The sequence below is a fragment of the Pholcus phalangioides genome, unplaced genomic scaffold (genome assembly GCF_987345545.1).
Source record: "Pholcus phalangioides strain wild (caught in Gottingen) unplaced genomic scaffold, Ppha-v1.0 ptg000017l_1, whole genome shotgun sequence".
NCBI classification, from domain to species: domain Eukaryota; kingdom Metazoa; phylum Arthropoda; class Arachnida; order Araneae; family Pholcidae; genus Pholcus; species Pholcus phalangioides.
The window spans coordinates 67,496,495-67,518,155 of record NW_028301610.1 but is presented as its reverse complement, the minus strand read 5'-3'; the positions used below and the strand labels follow the sequence as shown (position 1 = coordinate 67,518,155).

Genomic DNA, 21,661 nt, shown 5'->3' with positions numbered 1-21,661 from the left:
TGACTCGCATGTGCGTCGCGGCCCCCCCCCCCCAGCTGGTTAAAGGCTCATTTACATTGAGCGAGTTTACTAGCTACTCGCCTACAATTTTACTCGCTGCTACTGAACTCGCTCTGTGCAATACTACACTCGCCGCTCGCTCCGCTAGAGCGAGTAAAGTTGAGGGTCGGGCTACTTTTCTCGCTGCTAGTTGGCGTTTTTGCTATCTGGCTTGTGAACTCACCGTGTGCAATACGCCTACTCGCTATAATATATATTATATCGTTCTCGAATTGTAGATTCGCCTCGTTTTTTCGAGAAAATGTCTAGCGAAGTCGTTCGTGCAGGAGTCGTGGTTGTTGCCCTTGCGATTCGAAAGGAATTGGAGAGGAAAAAAAGGAAACAGCGAAAAATGAGGGTGAAAGACTGGGTCGGGAGACGCGAAAAATATGGAGCTTCCAGCATTTTGCTCAAGGAGTTAAAAGATGAAGACCCGGTAGCCTACCGGAATATTTTGTGGTTGGACGGTGACCAGTTCGACAATTTACTGCAAATGGTCGACGGCATCGTCAAGAAGCAAGACACAAAAATGCGGATGGCGATCCCAACTGCGACGAAGCTGGAGGTCACTCTCAGGTATTTGGCTACTGGGGACTCATTGAAATCTCTGAGCTATCTGTTCCCGAGTCTAAAATATCGCTATTTCTGCCTGAAGTGCTGGCAGCAATTCACCACGTCCTGAAGCCATTCATAGAGGTGAGTAAAATTAGTTTTAGTACACACTACGGGGCAAAGTCCCACCTCCAATGTACTTAACTACTCGTTATATCTTGTTTAATTATAAAACAAAATATTCCTCAGGCACTGCAAATGCCTGCAAAATACAAAATAGTCATTCAATTGCCAGTTTCCCACTCTGATTTCGATAAGCAATGCACTGCCGTCATAAATACAGTATGATACTCAATACACCGCAATACATATGTGATACACCATGATAGGTAATACAGCACAATAAGTAGGGCACCATGATAAGCCATGCACCACAATACGCACAGGGGACGGGCTTAAAAATCTTGCGGCCCTGTGTGAAAACAGCTTCGCAGCCCTTTAAAACAAAGTTTCGCAACTCCCCAGTAACCACGAACTCCCTCTGGTGCACGCCAGGCTCACATTTGCACCCAATAATGGATATCAAGCTACTATATTTTTCATGGTCATAAAAAACATTTGAGAAAGTCATTCGACATTAAATTTGAACAATAGTGCCCGTTGCCCAACGAAAAAAGTTTCAAGTGTGCCTCCAGGCACTTAAAGGTTTTAGGGGGGTGGGGACTGTCAATCTAGAGAACTTATTATCTACCCAGGGCCACAACTAGATAGTCTTTCAGCCTGGCAATCATGAATAATGCTTCCCTCGTATAATTTGGAATTTAAAAGAATTTAGCGTCTCTATCTGGTTCAGTACCCAGGGTATTAGATCTATCTGCATCCTTCCCTTGGTGGGGGGGGGGGGGGTCTGAATTTTAGAGAAGTCCTTGGACAGCATTTTTTGAGCCATTTGGTTTGTTAAAGACATTTAAGTCAAAATGTAATCAAAGTATTTTTCTCCAGTTTTGCGGCCCCTAAAATTTAGCGGCCTGGTGCCCCCGCACCTGCCTATGTCAGGCCCTGAATACGCAATGCAGCACAATATGCGATGCATCGCAATAGGCAAAGTACCATAATATGCAATGGGCCGCAATACACCATAAGCACTGCATTACAATAAGAACAGTACAGTACAATATGCAATATATCACATCAAGCAAAGCCCAATATTACGCAATGCACCACAATACGCAATAAGCATGCTATGCACTAAAGTATTTAATGCATAACTGTATGCAACCAGCAAAATCCGCAATGCACTGCAATCAGCAAACCATCGTAATAAGCTATTTACCACAATACGTAATGCAGACTGCCCACCTTGCTCAAGCTGCCGAGCAAAGAGGAGGTACTGTTTGCCTAGTTGCATATTGGACATACTCGTCTTTGGTCACTGTTTGGTGCTCCTTGACCATAAAAATGAATATCCAATCCTTTTGTATAAATAATTTCCTCCTGACACTCTTATTCCAGCCTTCCACTTTAACTATATCAGGCTTTTGCCTCATTACATGTGACAGATATCTTATGAAGAAAGAAAGGATTAATTTTTTTTCTGTATAAATATGAGATATAGGCAAATAATTAAAACTTCATGCGTACAATAGATTCATTCTCTTGGCAACATACTGACGTGTTCTATTAGCAACATGAATATTTATTTTGCTTTTCTAGGTTCCTGCAACAGCTGATGAATGGAAGGAAATTGAAACTAAATTTTCCCAGCGATGGAATTTCCCAATATGTTGCGGTGCCATAGATGGGAAAAATATAACCATAAAGTGGCCTCCACGTTCTGGTTCCATGTATTTTAACTATAAAAAAACATATAGTATAATATTGTTTGCAATGGTGGATGCAGAATATTGTTTTATGTATGTAGATATTGGGGGGGAATGGACGGGCCAGTGACAGCGCTATATTCAGGGATTCGACTCTGAATATAGCAATGGGGAACAATTCCTTGGGGATGCCTCAAAACTCTGTCATCATTGGGGATGATACCTTCCCATTGAGACCAAAACTCATGAAACCATACAGCAAGACCGGACTGAGCATTGCTGAAAAAATCTTCACCTATCGCTTGTCCCGCGCAAGAAGAGTAGTTGAGAATGCCTTTGGTATTCTTGTGTGGCGTTTCAGGGTTTTTTCCCGACCCATCGAGCTGAAGCCAGACACTACTGACAAGGTAATCTGGGCAGCTTGTAGTTTGCACAACTGGCTACGGAAAACCAGTCCCAGTGTATACCTGCCACTACATGCGATTGATAAAGAAGACTTCAATACTGGTGACATACCAGGGGAATGGAGAAGTTGCATCAATAATTTGCCATCTGTCCGTAGTCTCGGCAGCAATAACTACAAACGTGCTGCTGAGGATATAAGAAAGGCCCTCACCCAACACTTCATGGATGAAAATCCATGGCAGTGGCAGAAAGTTGGTATTGCAAAGAATATTTAAAAATTCTGCCAAAATATATGAATACCTATACCTCACAATGAAAATCCAGTATATTTTACCAACCTAGCATACAATGGTCATTTTTTGCTCACGACTGGTTAATTAGAATGGGACCTGCAATTTATTGTTGTTCTGAATGTTAGTCTCTTTTTAACACTCACTGTGAGGTTGATGCGCTAATACCTCAGTGTGGGACTTCCTGCGGTAACAATCTTTTTCTGTGGCCATGTCTCCGTCTCTGTTGTACCACTATGTCAGGAAAATTTCTGACAAGGACAAACTGGGTATCAAACTCGAGACACCTACAAACATCCTTTTGGTAAAACCAAACGTCTAAACTTAGAGAAATCACGCCAAGCCGAAACCGCTGGAGCAATATTTATGAAATTCAGTCAGTAGTTTTATTTTATGAGGTAAAGGTTATAAGGGACAATCGTCACTGAAATTTGGTCAGTAGTTTTATTTCGTAACGTAGAAGCTCACTAAAAATTGATTTTTCAAAATTCGTTCTGTAATAGAGCAGGGGTCAAAAGTCATATGGGGCAATTATCACTGAGCTCAAATCACTGGAAGCTATAAATATGAAATTAGGACAGTATTACATTTTATAATATAGAGACTCACCAAGACTGGATTTCTGGAAATGCAACACCCGATGGGGTGATAATGGATTAAAATGTTATTGGAAGGAATCATCGCCAAGCCATTTTCAGATTACCAAATCCATGCGAGCGAAGGCACGGGTAACAGCTAGTATTCCATAAAGGTCTTGCTCTTAGGTTTCATTAAGGTTTGACGTAATGGAATCGTGTCATTCTCAATGAAGACAGAATTTTATGCATATATATGATAAAATTCTGTTTATAATTACTGTATATAAATATTCAAGAATGAGTGTGTTATTCCGTACTTCAACTCATTCTATGAAACAACTGAATTTTAAACTTTAGCTGTAGCATTTATAATTATGCTATGTATTCTGTCGATATATGGGGTGATTATAAAAAAACTATCCCGACATATGGGCCCCTAACTATCATACCATTCACAGAAACTGAATGAAATTTTGGCATAAGGTATTTTGAGGTATGCGCTCAAGAATGATATGGAAAACAACAGTGTCACTCTAACAGTTACGGATTGGATTGGATTTTGAATTTTTTGGCGCAAGGACCAATTTGGCCAAACTGCGCCAGAACATGACACAAAAATAAGAAAAATGTCCTTTTGTCGTGTCAAAAAACTAAAACATATAAAAAGGAAAACAAACGTAAAAAAATGACATGAGTTGTAAAACTATAATTTGTTATAAAAACCAATGGCTTTGATGAATTTAAAAATGCGAGATGCATCGCTATTGTCATTTAAAATGTCATGATGTGAAAGATTACTCTGACCAAAAGCGGTCGTGAAATGATGACGATGATGTGAACAAGTAAAAGCATCAGCAATGGTCAATGGACTTTGACAATGTGGGCACTGTGCCGACTCTCTCGTAATAACAAATATGATTGTGTGAGGCGACTGTGTCCTATGCGTAACCGGGCAAGCAGAACTTCCTCCTTTCGGTTAGTTCTGCAGCTCGAACGCCAATGGCCAAGTGTGGGCTTGATGGCATGCAGTTTATTATTTACTTGCATCGCCGCTGGCAGGAGCACTGGGACAATCATCACTTCCCGGAGGATTGAGAAGTGGTCACTGGCAGGTACCAAAAGGCTATTATCAATGTTGGTTGTTGTTCGAGCTGCTGTGTCTGCTTTTTCGTTGCCCGGTATTCCTACATGACCTGGTACCCAGTAAAATTTTACTGCAGTACCATGATGAGTGAGGTAATGTAGTTCATGAAAAATGGCATGGATGAATGGATGAGTGTGAAAAGTGAAGGAACACAGTGCTTGCAATGCGCTGAGAGAGTCGCTATAGATGATGCATCGTCGGTGGCGTTTGCGTCGTATATGACGTAGAGCCTGAAGGATTGCGTACAGTTCTGCCGAATAAATAGAGAATGTGTCGTGAAGTTTGAAAGATGTCTCCTCACAGCAGATGTAGGCACAACTGACATGCCCAGGGCTCTTGGAGCCGTCAGTATATATGGGGAAGCACCTGTTGTACCTACCCCTGTGCCTGAAGAAAATCTGTCGATATATGACATCTGCTGTGATGGCTCTAGGGTATGATAACAAGGAAAGAGAGACATCTGGCGGAGACTGTTCCTACACGACTGATGTCTAATTGTAGTTCTTCCAGAAGTGCCCTCATACGTAGACCATAGGACTGAACATATGAAGGATGGACAGCGTACATTCTATGGAAAGAAGGATTAAAAATGACATGATGAAGTGGATGATCTGGTAAAGACTTTATTTTATCTGGTATTTTTATATAATATTTTAAGGATAGTTGCTGGCGTCTTGATGTCAGTGATGGCTCATTGCATTCGACATACAGACTCTCCATTGGGGATGTGCGGAAAGCTCCAGAGCAAATCCGGAGAACGAGATGGTCGACTGGGTCGAGATATATGACATCTGCTGTGGTGGCTCCAGGGTATAATGAAAGAGACACATCTGGCAGAGACTGCTCCCATGGTGCCAGTTGCCAAGCAACTGGGGCCACACGACTGATGTCTAATTCTAGTTCCTCCACAAGTGCCCTCATACGAAGACCGTAAGATGAAACACATGAAGGTCGAGCAGCAAAAAGTCTATGAAATGAGGGATTAAAAATGACACGATGAAGTGGATGACCTGGTAAAGACTTCATTTTGATATAATATTTCAAAGAAAGTTGTTGGCGTCTTGATGTCAGTGATGGCTCGTTGCATTCGACATAAAGGCTCTCCATTGAAGACGTCCGGAAAGCTCCAGAACAAATCCGCAGGGCGAGATGGTGGACTGGGTCGAGCACACTCAGATAGCTCCGAGGTGACGACCCGTATACAATGGAGCCGTAGTCGAGCTTCGATCTTATTAAAGCTTTATATAAGTGAAGGAGCGACTTACGGTCAGCTCCCCACGATGTAGAAGAGATGACCTTCAAGAGGTTCATCGTCTTCATGCAACGAGCTCTCAACTGTGAAATATCAGGTTTCTTGTCAAATGTAATGCCGAGGAATTTTGTATTCTCTATTATTTAAAAATAATTGTGGGTCATCATGAAGCTCACGACGCCGGCAAAAATGCACAGTGACGGTTTTGTCAGCAGAGAAAGAGAAACCGTTATCATGAGCCCAATTGCTGATCTTGTTGAGTGAGGTTTGTAATTGTCTCTCGGCTGACCTCATATTCACTGATTGATACGATATCAACAGATCATCCACGTAAAGTGCGCCAGTGACAGACAACGGGAGTTGGTTCAACACCCCGTTGAGTCTCAAAATAAAAAGTGTTACACTTAAAATGCTACCTTGAGGTACACCTTGTTTTTGAATTTGGGGAGCTGATAATGTGCTTCCGATCCGTACCTGGAAGATGCGGCGAGCAAGAAAGTTCTTAATGAAAATGGGCAAGTTGCCCCGCAAGCCGCTATTATAGAGGTCGGAAAGAATTCCGTGCCTCCATGTACGATCGTAGGCCTTTTCTATATCGAAAAATACAGCTATCATATGCTCCCTCTTTACGATGTCTCAAGGCGTAACATATTGCATGTTGTGGACCTGAACCGTCTAAAGCCGCTTTGATGTTTAGATAAAATTTTGTTAACCTCAAGGTAGTGCATAAGGCGATAGTTGACCATGCGTTCCATGAGCTTACATAAACAACTGGTCAAAGCAATGGGTCGGTAACTGTTAGGTTGCTGAGGATTTTTGCCAGGCTTCGTGAATGCAAGAACAATGGCTGCTCGCCAGGTGTCAGGAAATGAATGACTGACCCAGATCCGATTAAATAATATGAGTAAATGTGAGAGTGATTCAGATGAGAGATGCCGAATCATGGAATAATGAATGGCATCGGGCCCTACAGCTGAGTCAGGACTTCGCTGCAAGGCCGTCGTCAGTTCATGAAGGGTGAACAATGAATTGTACCCCTCCGGTGTAAAAGGCCGGAAGGTGTACGATGTACCTTCGGCCGATGATTTAATGGGATGAAACAATGGGGGATAGTTCGCATCACTGGAAACAGCGGCGAAATGGGCGGCGATGGTGTCCGCAATATCCCTCACATCGCTGATGATAGTGCCATTGGTATTTAAAATGGTGATGGGATGAGACTGATAATGACCATTGATTTTTCGGATCCGGTCCCAAATGATTTTGGATGAAGTTGATGAATTGATTCCCGTCGTAAACTTTTGCCAGGACACGCGTTGAGCCTGGCGCCTGGTTCTTCTTGCTATCGTCTTTGCTTCTAAAAATGCCAACTTGTTGTCATGGGTAGGATACCGCCGGAACCTACTCCATGCCTTCTTTTGTGCTTTAATCCTGAGATTACATTCGTGGTTCCACCAAGGTTTAGGAAATTTAGGAAGTTTCGAGGAGACTTTGGGTATTGTTTCATTGGCTGCTGAGATCATACAACTGGTCACATGGTCGACACAATGGTCGACGTCGGGTTGCGAAATCATATCCTCCGTGATTTCTGCCTTGACCGTGAAGTCTGCCCATCGGGCGGCCACAAGCTTCCACCGAGGAGGACCCTCAGGTATGCTATGGCTTCGATCAAGGCACTTAACCACTAGAGGAAAATGATTGCTCCCGTGGAGGTCTGGATCAACCGACCAGGACCAGTTCGGCAAGAGTGAAGGTGAGCATAATGATAGATCTATTGCAGTGAAACTATTGTTTGGGGCATGGAAATGAGTGAAACTGCCATCATTCATGATGGTAAGGTCCATGTCATCTAACAGTCGTTCAACCATTTCCCCACGAGGGGTGTTGCTGTTAGAACCCCATATCATGTTATGAGCATTGAAGTATCCAAGAAGAAAAAATGGTGGAGGTAATTGATCAATCAGATCTTCTAGATCTCTCTGTAAGATGGTGTCATTTGGTGGCAAATAAATGGAACAGATGGTAACCCTTAGGCCTGTACAGATTTCCACCGCGATGGCTTGCAGGTTCGTGCGCAGCGTTAAAACGCGCGACGACACGTGATGTGGAACGAGCAGAGCAACACCGCGGCAAGCCCTACTCCCGTCATCGTAGTCAATACGAAAGAGGGAATGTCGCCTGATGTTCCATGTCTACGAGGGCTTTGTAAAATTTTCCTGGAGTGCCACGCAAACAGGATGATAACGATTGATCAAATCCTTGAGATCTTCATAATTGGATCTAAGACCACGAATGTTCCATTGAATTATGTTTGCCATAAATTAGGTAGAAGTAGACGGTTCGAGTTCTTTAAATTTATTCCGGTCTAGTTTCCGGCGAGTACCACCAGATTCTGATAGATTATCAAGATCCATGTCACCAATTGACTTGTCATCAATTAGTGACACATTCTTGAGGGTGGGACATTTTATTGCTCTCTGTATTGCTTTTCTTGAATATCCGGTGTTTTTAGATTTATTTCCAGAATTAATCTTGGGTTTAGTAACAGTTTTTTTTAATGTGTTAGCCGTTGCTTTTCCCGCTTCTTCTTCGGAGGTAGTGGACTCCCTCCGGAATCCAGCGGAGCAACAGCAGCCACAACTATTGCACGGTTGGTTAGATGATGTTTGAGTTGATGTGTCAGCTATTGGTTCAGTCTGAGTTGTTACAGATGCTTTGGTAGCAGTGTTAGTCTTATTAGCTGACGATGGATTTGCTACCATATATGATCTATTACCTATTGGAGTTTGGTTAGAGATTATACGACGGCGTGCTTCGATATACGAGATGTTATTAAGGACCTTGATCTTCTGGATCTCTTTTCTTCATTCCATTTCGGACACTTCCTGTCAAATGCGGGGTGAATGCCACCGCAATTGACGCACTTGAATGATGTTGAAGTGCAGTTGTCCGAAATGTGGTCCTTCTCACCGCATTTTGCGCAGGTGGGTTGACTGCGGCACGCCGTTCGTGAGTGACCGAATTTCTGGCAGTTGAAGCATCTTACAGGGTTAGGTATATATGGCAGGATTTTGAGGCTGTAATAACCGATCTTAATATCTTTCGGCAATGTCGGTGATGAGAATGTCAGGATTATGTTACGTGATGGAGCTGGATTGCCATCTTTGCGGCTCATAATATGTTTGGCAGATGTTACGCCTTGAGACGCCAGCTCCTCTGTTAGTAGTTCTTCATCCATATTAATCAAGTTAGTATCTGAAATGACACCACGTGAATAATTCAACGTGGGATGAATTTTTGCTGTTATGGGAATAGTCCCAAGAGATGTGAGCTTTTGAATAAGTTCGGATTGTTTCGGTGTGTTAGTTTCAATGAGAAGGTCTCCTGAACGAAGAGCCTTCACTGATTTTAATGTGCCTATTGCGCCATAGAGAGCTTTGTCTATTATGAATGGTGACACTTTGGCCAGCGGTTTATCAGTGTCAGTACAATGCAGGAAGAAAAATGAAACAGTAGGAGCAGGATCAGTGACAATAGTTTCGCTCATAGCAGTTCTTTGACGTTTTGGTGCATTTTGATTTTTCCCCATTTTGGAGATAATGTGTTCGGCTCCTACCGACCATGCCCACCATGGAGCCCTACAAGGGGACGCGCACACGTAACCGATGAAGGTTAGTAGCAACGCCAGGTTAGGTAGGAGCTATGCACCACCGAAGCAGGCGAGCAGACGCGTTCAAGATCCAAGATCGCCGTGAAGCAGCACCAACAAACCTCAACGACGTCCGGCCCCTCTACCTGCCCAGTAGTGTAACCCCTTCAGCCACCGAGGCGAACAGCCGATTGACCCAGACGGGGCTAATCCAGGCCTCCCGTTTCGGCTGAATCCGAGGCGAAAGCTAGCGCATCAGGCTAACCAGGATCCCCATCTCCAGCCTTACGGGTCTCCTCGCACGGCAAACACGCAGGTAGACAGCGTCCCGGATGGAGCATACGCTAGAAGCAATGCCCCATCCGGGAGGACCCCTCCCCGCCTGAGCGGGGCCCACAATGAGGGGTTGGACACAGAAGACAAACATGTACAGGGCAAGACATGTACTGCAAGATGTGTAGAAATAAACATGTAATTTGGGGTATTGAAGGTGAAGTATATGAGCACAAAAAGCGATGACAATGACGTGTGATAGATTTGGCGTTACCCAGAGTGCACCACGAGGAGGCCTATCACATTACACCCCTAACAGTTACGGTTACAGTGAGAAAATTTCGAAAATATCAAATGGCAACACCAAGTTTTTTGTATTGGAATGTGATATCCATTGTGAAAAACCCTAAATAGCGTTCGAACGGCAACTGTAGCATGAAAATCACCGGCGATAGATAGGCTAAAAGTGAGGACAACCAATAAGGACAGAGAAGCAGCATAAAATAAAGCATTTTATTGTGTTTCACAAATTTTCCACATGACCTTGTGGAGGACTAATCAGGCTGGGATCTCAGCCGAAGAAACGGTGTGACGAATGAAACGAACATTAATGCTCTGGTGCACGGCAAAGTCCTTTTTCCTTGCCTAGCTCCGGGGATTTTCGTGCTACAGGTGCCATTCCAACGCTATTTAGTGTTTTTCAGCATGGAGATCACCATTCCAATACAAAAAACTTGGTGTTGCCATTTGATATTTTCGAAATTTTCTCACTGTAACCGTAACTGTTAGAGCGACACTGTTGTTTTCCATATCATTCTTGAGCGCATACCTCAAAATACCTTATGCCAAAATTTCATTCAGTTTTTGTGAATGGTATGATAGTTAGGGGCCCATATGTCGGGATAGTTTTTTTATAATCACCCCGTATATATAAATAACAAATGAAAATGAAATTGTAGTTAACAGAGAGATAGATGACTTTTTACTCAGCATGTAGTCACGGATGATACTAAATCATCTATATCCTCACATGGATAATTTGAATCCGAGGAATAGAAAGGTGACGCACCAAGTATCTCATGCTCACGTTCATCCATACAGTCCAAACAGCGCAATTTAATACGTGTTATGGAGTTTTGTATCTGCTGCTGGAGCATGGTGGCTTCTCTTTGTGGCAGACAGCGAAGTTCAGCTGCCACATGCTTGCCGAATGCTTCGTACGGCTTGTCCTCAGCTGCCTGCTTTGCTATGCTTTCCAGCTGTTCAGCAGCCTGTGAAATTTCAGAACGTTGACGTTTTTTACCCTTCCTCATAGGAGTTGGAGGTATGAGTGTCAACTCTGACTCATCGAGGTCCCCTCCGTCCTGGTTTGTGAAATCCACAACGCTGCTGTTGCAGACATCACCAGCAAATGGTTGCTGGCTGCTACACGGAAGAACCTACAAAGAAATAGCAAAGAATTTATATAAATATGAAATAAGGGGAAGGCATAATGCTTTTAACCAGTCAACTCTCCAATTAATTTCTCCGAGCGTTACCCGCAGTGCCCACTTTTTTTTTTGAAGATGAGAGCGCTTTTTCCCTTTTCTTGGAAATTTGAAATATTAAAATATTTTTTTATAGCTTGAATGTGTCGAGACGTAGTAATATGACACCCCAAAAGTGGGGGGGGGGCATAATGTCCCGTGACTAAAAGAAATGCTGTTGATGGATTTATGTGGAACCATAGTAGTTGAACCTTTGCTAAATGAGTATTAAAACAGATGCATCTTCGCAAGGGAATCGAAAAAGAAAAAAAAAGCGATGGGGATGCGGCTTTGCAAAACATGACAAAGCTAATAGTAATAATAATCTCAGACCTTGAAATATAATTATCAACTCCATCTAGTGATGAGATGATAAAGTAGAAGGATGCTGCGTGTTGGCAAATGCCGTCGTAGGCAACACCATTACGTATATCAGCGATGGCAAATACCCTCGTAACCACTTGACTGGTTAAAGGTTCAGGCGGTTCTGTATATCAGCATTGGAAGAAATGAATGAAAAAGTGAAAAATAACCCTGTTTGATAGAGATTGCTGATCAATTCTATGTATCCAACAAGGGTAAGGCGGACAGGACTAGCCCGGAATGATTATCATTTTTTGAAACTATAATAGAGCCCATGAAAAGTCTAGCCAAGGGGCCCACCAAAGACCCCAGCCTAGGGGACCTGATGTGGGACTGGGGGGCATGCCCATATCGCACATTGGTAAGAACATCACAACTCAAAACATGTTATTCTTGCCACCAAACCAGAACATAGCTCCCACTGTTTCAAAGATGTTATATTCTTGCTGGTGTGCGATATGATGTTTGAATTTTGGGGCACCGAAATGAAATGGGGGAAGGAATGATGGCTCTAGCACGGGACAATCAGCATCACTTGTTGATGCTATAAATTCCTACAGAAGGGTCCATAAAAGGTCTGACTTGGGGGCCCTGCTCCAAGATGTGGGGGTGGGGTCATGGCTTCAGTCCGGGAAGATTCTCAGCTGTACTTAATTTTTAGGGCCCATGAAAATCGCATTCTAGAAAACATGATGCAGGGTATGGACCCCTGGGCTAGAGCCCCACTTGCTCATGCGGAAATCTGACCCTCGCTGTGTATATGTGGCTCAAAAATGAAATACTCTATTTGTATTATATATATATTTAAATAAATATATTCACACACTTACCAGATTCGATTGACTTCCTCTAGTCGAGAGAACTTCTTGAAAGAAATGAGCAGACTGGAACCACACCAATTTCGGGTGGTACAGGTCTTCCATTCCTGCGCCGCTCTTCTTGCTTCTCTCTATTTTTGCCAGCTCCTGTCTGTAGACATCTTTCAACCCTTTTATCTTTGCCTTTAATTTTTTGTCGTCCAGGCCTCCTCCCAAAAGGCCTTCTTCTTCCAACTGACAACGCATTTGAGCGAAGACTGTCTCTTTTAATTTCGTGTTGCAGTAATCTTTATGTTTAACGTTCCACAGATGCAAAGAAATCTCTTTATTTCCTCAGACCTCCACTTCATTTTCGTGATCGAAGATAAAATAAAAAGCACGTGCAGCAGCAACAACAACAAAACACTTGACGTAATTATACAGGATTTCAGCGTATAAGGATATTCCCTGACAACGACAGAGAAAAAAATTGAGATGCGCGCGCGTCTGGACGAGTTCACTAGCCGAGTGTAATTATTTTCTCGCTGGGCTAGCAGCTACTTAACTCGCTCAATATAAATGAGCCTTTAGGCCCAGATCCCACTGCGTCGCGGAAGACGCGGCAGCACTAGAGGGGGAATCGAAAAGATATAGATTTATACTATACCCGCACCAATATGGCGGCGGAAGCGACGAGTTTGCTGCCGCGAAAATTTACATTTTGACGTATGGAAGACGGCGAACAGGTACAGATATCAATGTTTTGAAGGGGAAAAAAAGGCGGCAAAAAAAGTGATGGGTGTTTGCCACGAAATTCCCACCAAGGTTTTTCGCCGCTCGTCGATTTGCCACGAGATAAGGAATTTCGTGGCAAACACACATCGCCTTTTTTTTTGCCGCCTTTTTTCCCCCCTTCAAAACATTGATATCTGTACCTGTCCCCCATCCCTTCTCGCCATCTTCCATACGCCAAAATGTAAATTTTCGCGGCAGAAAACTCGTTGCTTCCGCCGCCATCGGCGGAGGCGGCGTATTGGTGCGCGTATAGTATAAATCTATATCTTTTCGATTGCCCCTCTCATAAACTAAAGATATAAATTCTTACTCTGTGGCCCCTCTAGTGCTGCCGCGACGCAGTGGGATCTAGGCCTAAGGGAGGGAAACGTTTATCGCCCCCCACATCCAACTACTATTACTTGTAGGTAAGAGGAGCAAAGGGAAGCGGTTGCCCCCCCCCCCCACAAGTGAGGAAAGCAAAACCAAGCGATAAGACCCCTCGTCGGAGGAGCGACGCTATCACAAAAGGGAAGGAGAAACGCTTCGCCGCCACTTCCCCCCCCCCGTGACTCTCGCAAACCACTAAAGAATAGAAGGATTAGACAGAGAAAATCTCTCCCCTCCTTAATCCCTATTAACCAGGGAAAAGAAGATTGTGCACAGATGGCGGCATAGGGAACAAAATGAAAAATACCCATACTATTTCTGTAAAGAGTGCAAAGAAATTTATATTAGCCAAGAAATTTGCGCATATATTATATTTAAAAAGAAAAAAATATTAAAAAAAAAAAATATATATATATATATATATAAAAAAAAACAAAAAAAAAAACTCAGATCAATACTTATTATAATCATATTTACTCGTAAAACCACAGATATCGATCTATTGTATCATAATCAGGATAGTGAAAAGAAGATATACTCGTCAATAAACATTGGAAAATCGACGAAAGTTACCAAAGGGATTTCAGAACATAAAAATGACCCCAGAAAATATCCCATGTATATTTACCCCATATATAACCGCATATATACTGTACATAATATATAATCAGGATTCTTTACCATTACAAACAAGGACTTTGTCCTTAATTGAACTCAGGAATAAGCAATGATTTATTTTTTCGATCAACAAAACACCTGTCTAAAAACTATGTTCATTTATATTCTAAAATGAACATAAAGCCATGCTTATTTGCCAAATGCAACCCAAGACGGAGAAGATGTGGGGATAAGCCCCGGCGCTTCACATAAAAGTTCATGGTAATGGTAAAGGGATAACATTTCATTCATTTTTTGTATATTAATAATCGATAGATATCAATACCAATTTGAATACTTATACCATGATGCTTAGGCACCTACGGCCCTTAGAAGACCCCTTTTTTGGATGGAAAACCTTCACGACTCGACCCCGTTCCCTCCCCCTCCTGCACAAGGAAGAAAAGAGGACAAAGGGTTAGAAAATAACAGGAATACTATCAAAACATACGATTATCTGTCTATGCTACTCTCGCGCACCGATGGAATTACGTTTGAACCTTGAAACCCCGTAAGGGAAGCTATCTTTTGCAAGGAAAGAAATTAATATTTAATAAATCTGCACGCCCGTCATGGCTATACGCATTATTCGCTACGCAGATAGCGAGGACAGATGAAGGGGGTATGGACCACTACTACAGTGGACTCTGGAACCCCAGTACACGTCATTTCAGTGTCGAAAGCAAGTCTTAAGAATACTTCGAGAAAGGGGTTTTTTCAGTTAAATTTTAAAACTTTTTTCTTACAGTTTTATCATTTTATACATATTTTTTCAAAACAGGGGTTTTTTTTTTGATTTTTTAGTAAGAGAAAACAAAAATAATGTATGTCAGTTGTGTGTAGTGATTGTTGTGTAATCATGAATGTTAATAGGCGAAAGGCTCCCTGCTACAGAATCTTATTTTGGCTGGCTTTTTCCAGACCAGACTCAAATTTTTGCGATGGTGACTGGCCCTTAAAGCGGGCCATTAGCCAACATAAAGGCTGGGGGCCCCTTGGGGACCGACGATGAAGGGACAGACAAGGGAGTTATGTATGTGTAGATGTGAGAGTGCATGTATGAGAAGGGAAAGTTTGGGAAAATCCTCTTCTTTTTTTTTTAAATTAATGGTCGCTAAAATGGTCTGTCGGTTTTTAATTTAAATTTTAAAATCGGTGAAATGCCGCCACTTCCTTACGTTGTTAGTAATGTTAGCTTAGCTTGTGAAGAAGCCCGGTCGGGCAGCGCTTTGATGTTGCCCTGCGCGTCTGCGATTGGTTTAGGCGCTTCCTCAGTTCCGTATTGGCTGGAACCTGTGGGAAAGAAACATGAAATGCAAAAAATTGTTAGCGGCAAGAAATGGGAAAAAAAGAGAGATAGTGTTAGTACGATTATTTCAAAGTCAAGAAAGATAAAATTTTCTCTTCTAATCGAAAAAACCTGTCACGATTTTTTTTTTTTTCACACAAAAAATTTTTTCAAAGTTTTTTTGAAGGGATTTTTTTTTTGAGAAAAGATGGGTAAACGGGAAGGAAGAAGGAAAGAAATACGATTAAATAAGGAAAATTCGAAGAATTTTCAATTTTCGAAAAAGGCTTAAGTTTTGACGATGATGCTGCCTGCTTCAGAGATGAATTTGTCGAAGACAGCACGTTTATCTTTCTTCGATTTGAATTTCAAAATTTCCTCGAAACAGAGTTTGGCATACTCGAACATGTAAAGGGTAGAGTTCGGGCAGTCCGATTCAGCGTCGGATGTGTCACTGATGTACTCGGCTCGGGTGTGGGCCGGTGCTGCCGTGGGAGGTCCGGCTTGTTTCGGAGGCGCTCGTAGCAAAGTCCGCGGTGGGTGAACTTGCGTTATTATTGGTCGTCGACTGGTTGTTGGACTTCAAAAATTTTTCGGGTTTTTCAACGGGACGGTGCGTGGACGCAATTTTTCCTGGAGTCGAAGCGGGAGAATTTTTTTTTGGGGAGACTTCGATACAGATTTTTTTTGATGGAGAGCGGTTAAGTTGTACGCTGCGAGGGAGAAAAGTCACTTTTGCTGGTTTCTTGGAGTTTTCAGCACTTTGCGAAACTGTGTTATTACGTTGTCCCGTTTTTTCCTCCGATGTGGTGCCGGATTTGAGCTTCAGTAGTTCGGCTCTGTATACACTACAGTTCCTGTAGCTAGCGGGATGGTTTTTTGAACAGTTAACGCATTCAGGAGTGTCCTTTCCTTTTATCTTGGAGCATGGTCGTCCAACGTGGGAATTAGTGCACTTGATGCAGCGCTCCTCGAAGTTGCATTCCGCGGCGAGATGAGACCAGCGCTGGCATTTTGTACATCGCTTCGGGGACTTGCGGCTGGGATATCGCTTGAAGAAGTCGACCTTAATTGCCAGATACTTGATTTCGCGATTTCTCGGTGCGGGGGAGCACAACCTTCCAGAGCGGAAGTTTTCGCTTTTTTCGTCGGTTTCTGGTGGATGAAAGTTGAGAGATGTCGAGAATTTCAAATCCAAGATTGCAGAGTTCGTTTTTAATTTCGCTTGTGGGGGTCAAATGGTCAGGCCCCTTGAGAATGAAGCGATACGATTCTTGAATTTGGACAGAAGAGTGTTCGATGGTGAAGTTGTTATCACGAAGAAAAGTGAGAGCATTTTGTTGATCACTAGCATTTGCGAAGAGAATGCGGTAGTGGTCCTTCGCGAATTTAACTTCAAATTTCTCCTTGCACAAGTTCCTGATGTGGTTTGCTATTTGCAACCAGCGGCCGTCGCCGATGAAGGTAACGGCATAGCGAGACTGTGTTGTCGCCGTGCTAGGCAAAGTGTCAGTCACCGGGGTGGGCGGTGCTTGATCAGGGTACCTGTGTTCCGATTGGTCGGTATGGCAAGGATGGGCGGGGAGAACGACGTTCTTCTTGACGGGTTCCCGGATGGGTTCATCGCTGGATCTCCTGGAAAAAATAAGTGATGGGATCGGGGAAAATGCATAAGAATCGTCCGTAAAGGATTTTTCCGGGGTCGTCGGTGGGTTCTGGGAGCGAGACGGAAGATCAAAGCTGATAACAGGTGGTGCAACTTTTTTTGTGAACCTTGCATCGGCTTGACGATCCCGAGGGGGTGGGACCGCGGCTTCATCTTTTTTCGGCGATGAGTATGGCATCCCGATTTTTTCCATCTTTTTCTGGATTTCTTTCCGTCTCATGTGGGCGATTCCCGGATAGTCCTCAAAGTAGCACGGGTAGGGATAATTTATGAGATATTTTATCGCACCGTCGGCCAGGCTCTGGATGCGTTGTATCTCGCTTCTATCCGTGGTTTTCCGGAGTTTGCGGAAGTCGGAGTATGCAGTTTGGAACGTGAAGCCATTCTTACATAGTTTCGCTGCCATGTTGTCGGCGCGTAGAAGGCTGTCGTATGGTTCTTCAATGGTGGTGAAGAATTCCTGCATGCTGCTGACATGTTCCTCCATAATAGATGATCTCAGGAATTCCTCGGTTAGTTTCCGCCAGCCACGGTTGTTGGGCGGTGCCACTCTTTCGTGGAAGAAACAGACGGGAACCTCTTCGATGCTATTACGGGCAGACATCCTGGAAATTGTGTCGTTAAATCAAGAAAACATTAATTATTTGAGATATTTCAAACCCGACTGAGTACGGGCTGTGTAAGGCTAGAAGGGACCTTATGGTTATAGATCTCAAAGATGGGCTGGCTTTTTCAGACCAGACCAGACTCAAAATTTTGCGATGGTGACTGGCCCTATTGAAATGGGCCATTAGCCAACATAAAGACTGGGGTCCCTTGGGGACCCCCGGTGAAGAGAAGGACAAGTGAGTAATGTATGTGTAGTTGTGAAAGTGCATGTATGAGAGGGGAAAGTTTGGGAAAAAATCCTCTTTTCGAAATTATATGGTCACTAAATGGTCTGTCGACTATTAATTTTGGGATTAAAAGAATTTTACGTCGAAAAAATGCCGCCACTGCCTTGCGTTATTAGTATTATTAATATTAGCTTCGCTTGTGAAGAAGCCCGGTCGGGCGACGCTTTGATGTCGTCCTTGGCGTTTCTCATTGGTTGAGACGCTAACTCAGTTCCCTATTGGCTGGAACCTGTAAAAAATACATATTTCATACACAAAAATATATGTTAGAAGGCAATGATGAAAAAAAAAAAGAGAAAGTATTAGTACGGTTATGCATGAAAGCTGGGAAAAATATATAGGAATAACGATTAAGAGAAGAAAATGACGAACACGATTTTTTTTTTTTTTTTTTTTGAAGTCACGAAGAAATTTTTAAGTTTTTTTGAAGAACGATTTTTTGGTTTTTTGGACAGAAAAAAGATGGGGAAAGGAAAAAGAAAAAAGATCAAGAAGTATCCGATTAAATAGTGAATTTACGAGAAATTCAGAGGGAGGCCTAATCTTTTTTTTCCAGAATATTTCCTGCTTCCGCAAGAAATTTCTCAAAGACAGCTTGCCTCTCTTTTTTTGTTTTCAATTTTAAAATGTCCTCGAAGCATATTTTTGCGAATTCGAAGACGTAATAGGTCGAATTTGAGCATTCTGCCGAGTCATCCGTTGACGGTCCGGAAAGTTCAGCGCGGCTGATCGCTGATGGTGCCGGTGAGGGTGCGGCATCTCCTGACTGCTTCTCGGTGACTGGGCTGCTTTCGGCTATAGGCTTCGGGAAATTTTCTAAGTTTTTTCGCAAGTCCGTAGAGCTAGATGGTGAGCTGAAGTCCGTAGAGATTGGACTTGTATTTTCACAGGGCTCACTGCTTGCGTTCGACTTATTTTTTGCCGGAGTTTTTTGGCTCGAATTTACTAAGTTCAGTTGTTTTTTCGGTGGTGGTGAGATTCTAATCCGCGGAGTTGATTTAACGCTGGTGCTGTTTTCGTGGGACCGCACGCTCCTAGGGATGAACTCGGTGCTTTTTACTGCGGGCGACGTGTTCTGGGGTGACGAACGACTTGGTGAACGGTTGGTGTTCAGCTTTTCCGGGACTGGGTTTCCCGTTTTTAGTTTCTTGAGTTCGGCTAAGAATGCGCTGCATTTTTTGAAGCTCGCCGGGTGTCCTTCGGAGTTGCAGTTCACACAGAATGGCTGATCTTTTCCGCGAATTTTCGTGCACGGTTGACCGTTATGTTGATCCGCACATTTGATGCACCTTTCTTCGTACGTGCAGGTATCTGCTCGATGTGTCCAGCGTTGACATCGGGTGCACCTTTTGGGGTTCGGTCGATTTGGGTTTCGTCTAAATGGAGCGAAACTTACTGAGATGAATTTCAGCACTTTTATGTCGGTGATTTGGCGGGACGAATGGTCACGGGGGAGAGTAATTTTCCAAAGCGGAATTTTTTTCCCTCGTGCCGATTTTCTCCTTGATTTAAGTTGGGAGATGCCAACGACGGTGAATCCGAGTTTTTCAAGTTCGGTTTGGATGTCCTTGGTAGGCGTAAGTGTGCTAAGGCCTTTTAGCACGACACTGTAGTTTTCATTATTACGGTTGGAGAATCGCAGAATTTCGATTTTCTGTTCGCGAAGAAAGTTTACGGCTAGGTCGTAATCCGTTTTTCCATGAAACTTAATCTTGTACGATTCGCCTTCGAGTTTCACAGAAAAGTTTTCTTCACAAATTTCGCGAAGCGGGTCCGCGATCTGAAACCATCGGTCGCTACCCGAAGCGCATACGGCTAGGCTGAGCGTCATCTCCGTCGGTGTCGGCTGGCTGTCACTCATCGAGGAAGGCGTGGTGACTTTCACTGGGACGCTATTTGATTGGCCCTTTCTTGCCGTTTCGACTGTGGGGACGCTGCCTGTCGCAATGGATTCTGGGTCTTTTCCTGAGGTTGAGTTCGTGAAAACGACCGTTGGAATTTTTTCTTGAGCAATTCTGGGTGCGAAATTTCCTGGAGAATTCCTGTTTCCGGATCAATCCTGGATGAGAAGGTTTCGTCTAGTGTTACGAATCCAGCAGGGTTGCTTGGGCCAGTGGTGTTTTGGCTTTCGCTGTTCGTGGTGAATGACAGCTTTTTTATTCCAAGATTTTCCAGGTTTCTCCTGATTTCATTTCTTTTCATTTTGGCGAGTCCTGGGTATTCATCGTAGAAACACGAGCTTGGGAAGTTGATGAGATATTTTATACCTCCTTCCGTGAGATACTGGAGTCGTTTGATCTCTTTCAATTCTTGTGTTTCCTTGATTTTCCCGAAGTCAATGAAGGCATTCTGGAATGTTAGGCCTTTGTTGCACGCTTTGGACGACGTGCTATTAGCTTTGAGAAGATAGCTATAATCGTCTTCGATGCTGTCGAAGTAGTTTTGCATTGACTGGACATGTTCAGCTATGGTCTTCTGCGATTTAAATTCATCCACAAGTTTATGCCAACCATGGTTGTCTGGTTTTGCCACTAAGTCGTGGAAGAAGCATACTGGGATATTTTCATTATCGTTTGTTTGAGCCATATCGCGAAAAAAGAAGGAGAACTGCTAAAGTTAGAGGGAAAGAAGTTTATTTATAAGGGTCCGACTGAGTACGGCCCGTAAAGCTAGGGTTGATTTAGCATGAGGAGCAAGAAAACTTGCGTGACCGTCACCATGGGTGTCTGGCGGCGTAAATTGAGTGTTGATGATTTGATTTGAGTTGGCTGGCTTTTTATTTTTTTCTTTGCATTATCATTGGAAGGCAGGTTTAGTTTTTCGTTATTTTCAATGATATTTTCCACAATCTTTTTAATAACTTCCTTTTTTTAAGCTTTTTGGATTTTCGTTTTACAATGGCGTCACTAGGTGGCGTTGTTCGCTGATATTGACTTTATTTTTATTTGAAGGCTGCTATTTTTATTAATTTTCTTTTACAATTAATTAGCTTTTTCTCGCATCCTGGCCAGCTGGCTTTGTGACTTTTTCCACATCATTTTTACTACACAGATATGTCCAATAGTTTTTCCACATCTCATGCATTTAATTTCTTTGTGATTAAAGCCTTGGCAGCGATAACACATTAAAACAGATTTAGGTTTCTTATACTTAACAATTTTAACATTTAGATTAAACAGGGTATTGATTTGAAAATTTTTTAAGTTGGCCCGTGGGGTGTAATGTGATAGGCCTCCTCGTGGTGCACCCTGGGTAATGCTAAATCTATCACACGTCATTGTCATCGCTTATTTGTGCTCATA

General features: G+C 43.0%; 1 pseudogene; it reads left to right on the top strand.

Annotated features, from left to right (window-relative positions):
* Nucleotides 1–301: 301 nt before the first annotated feature.
* LOC149074671 (uncharacterized) lies at nt 302–3,091 on the top strand (annotated as a pseudogene).
* The last annotated feature ends 18,570 nt before the right edge of the window (nt 3,092–21,661 follow it).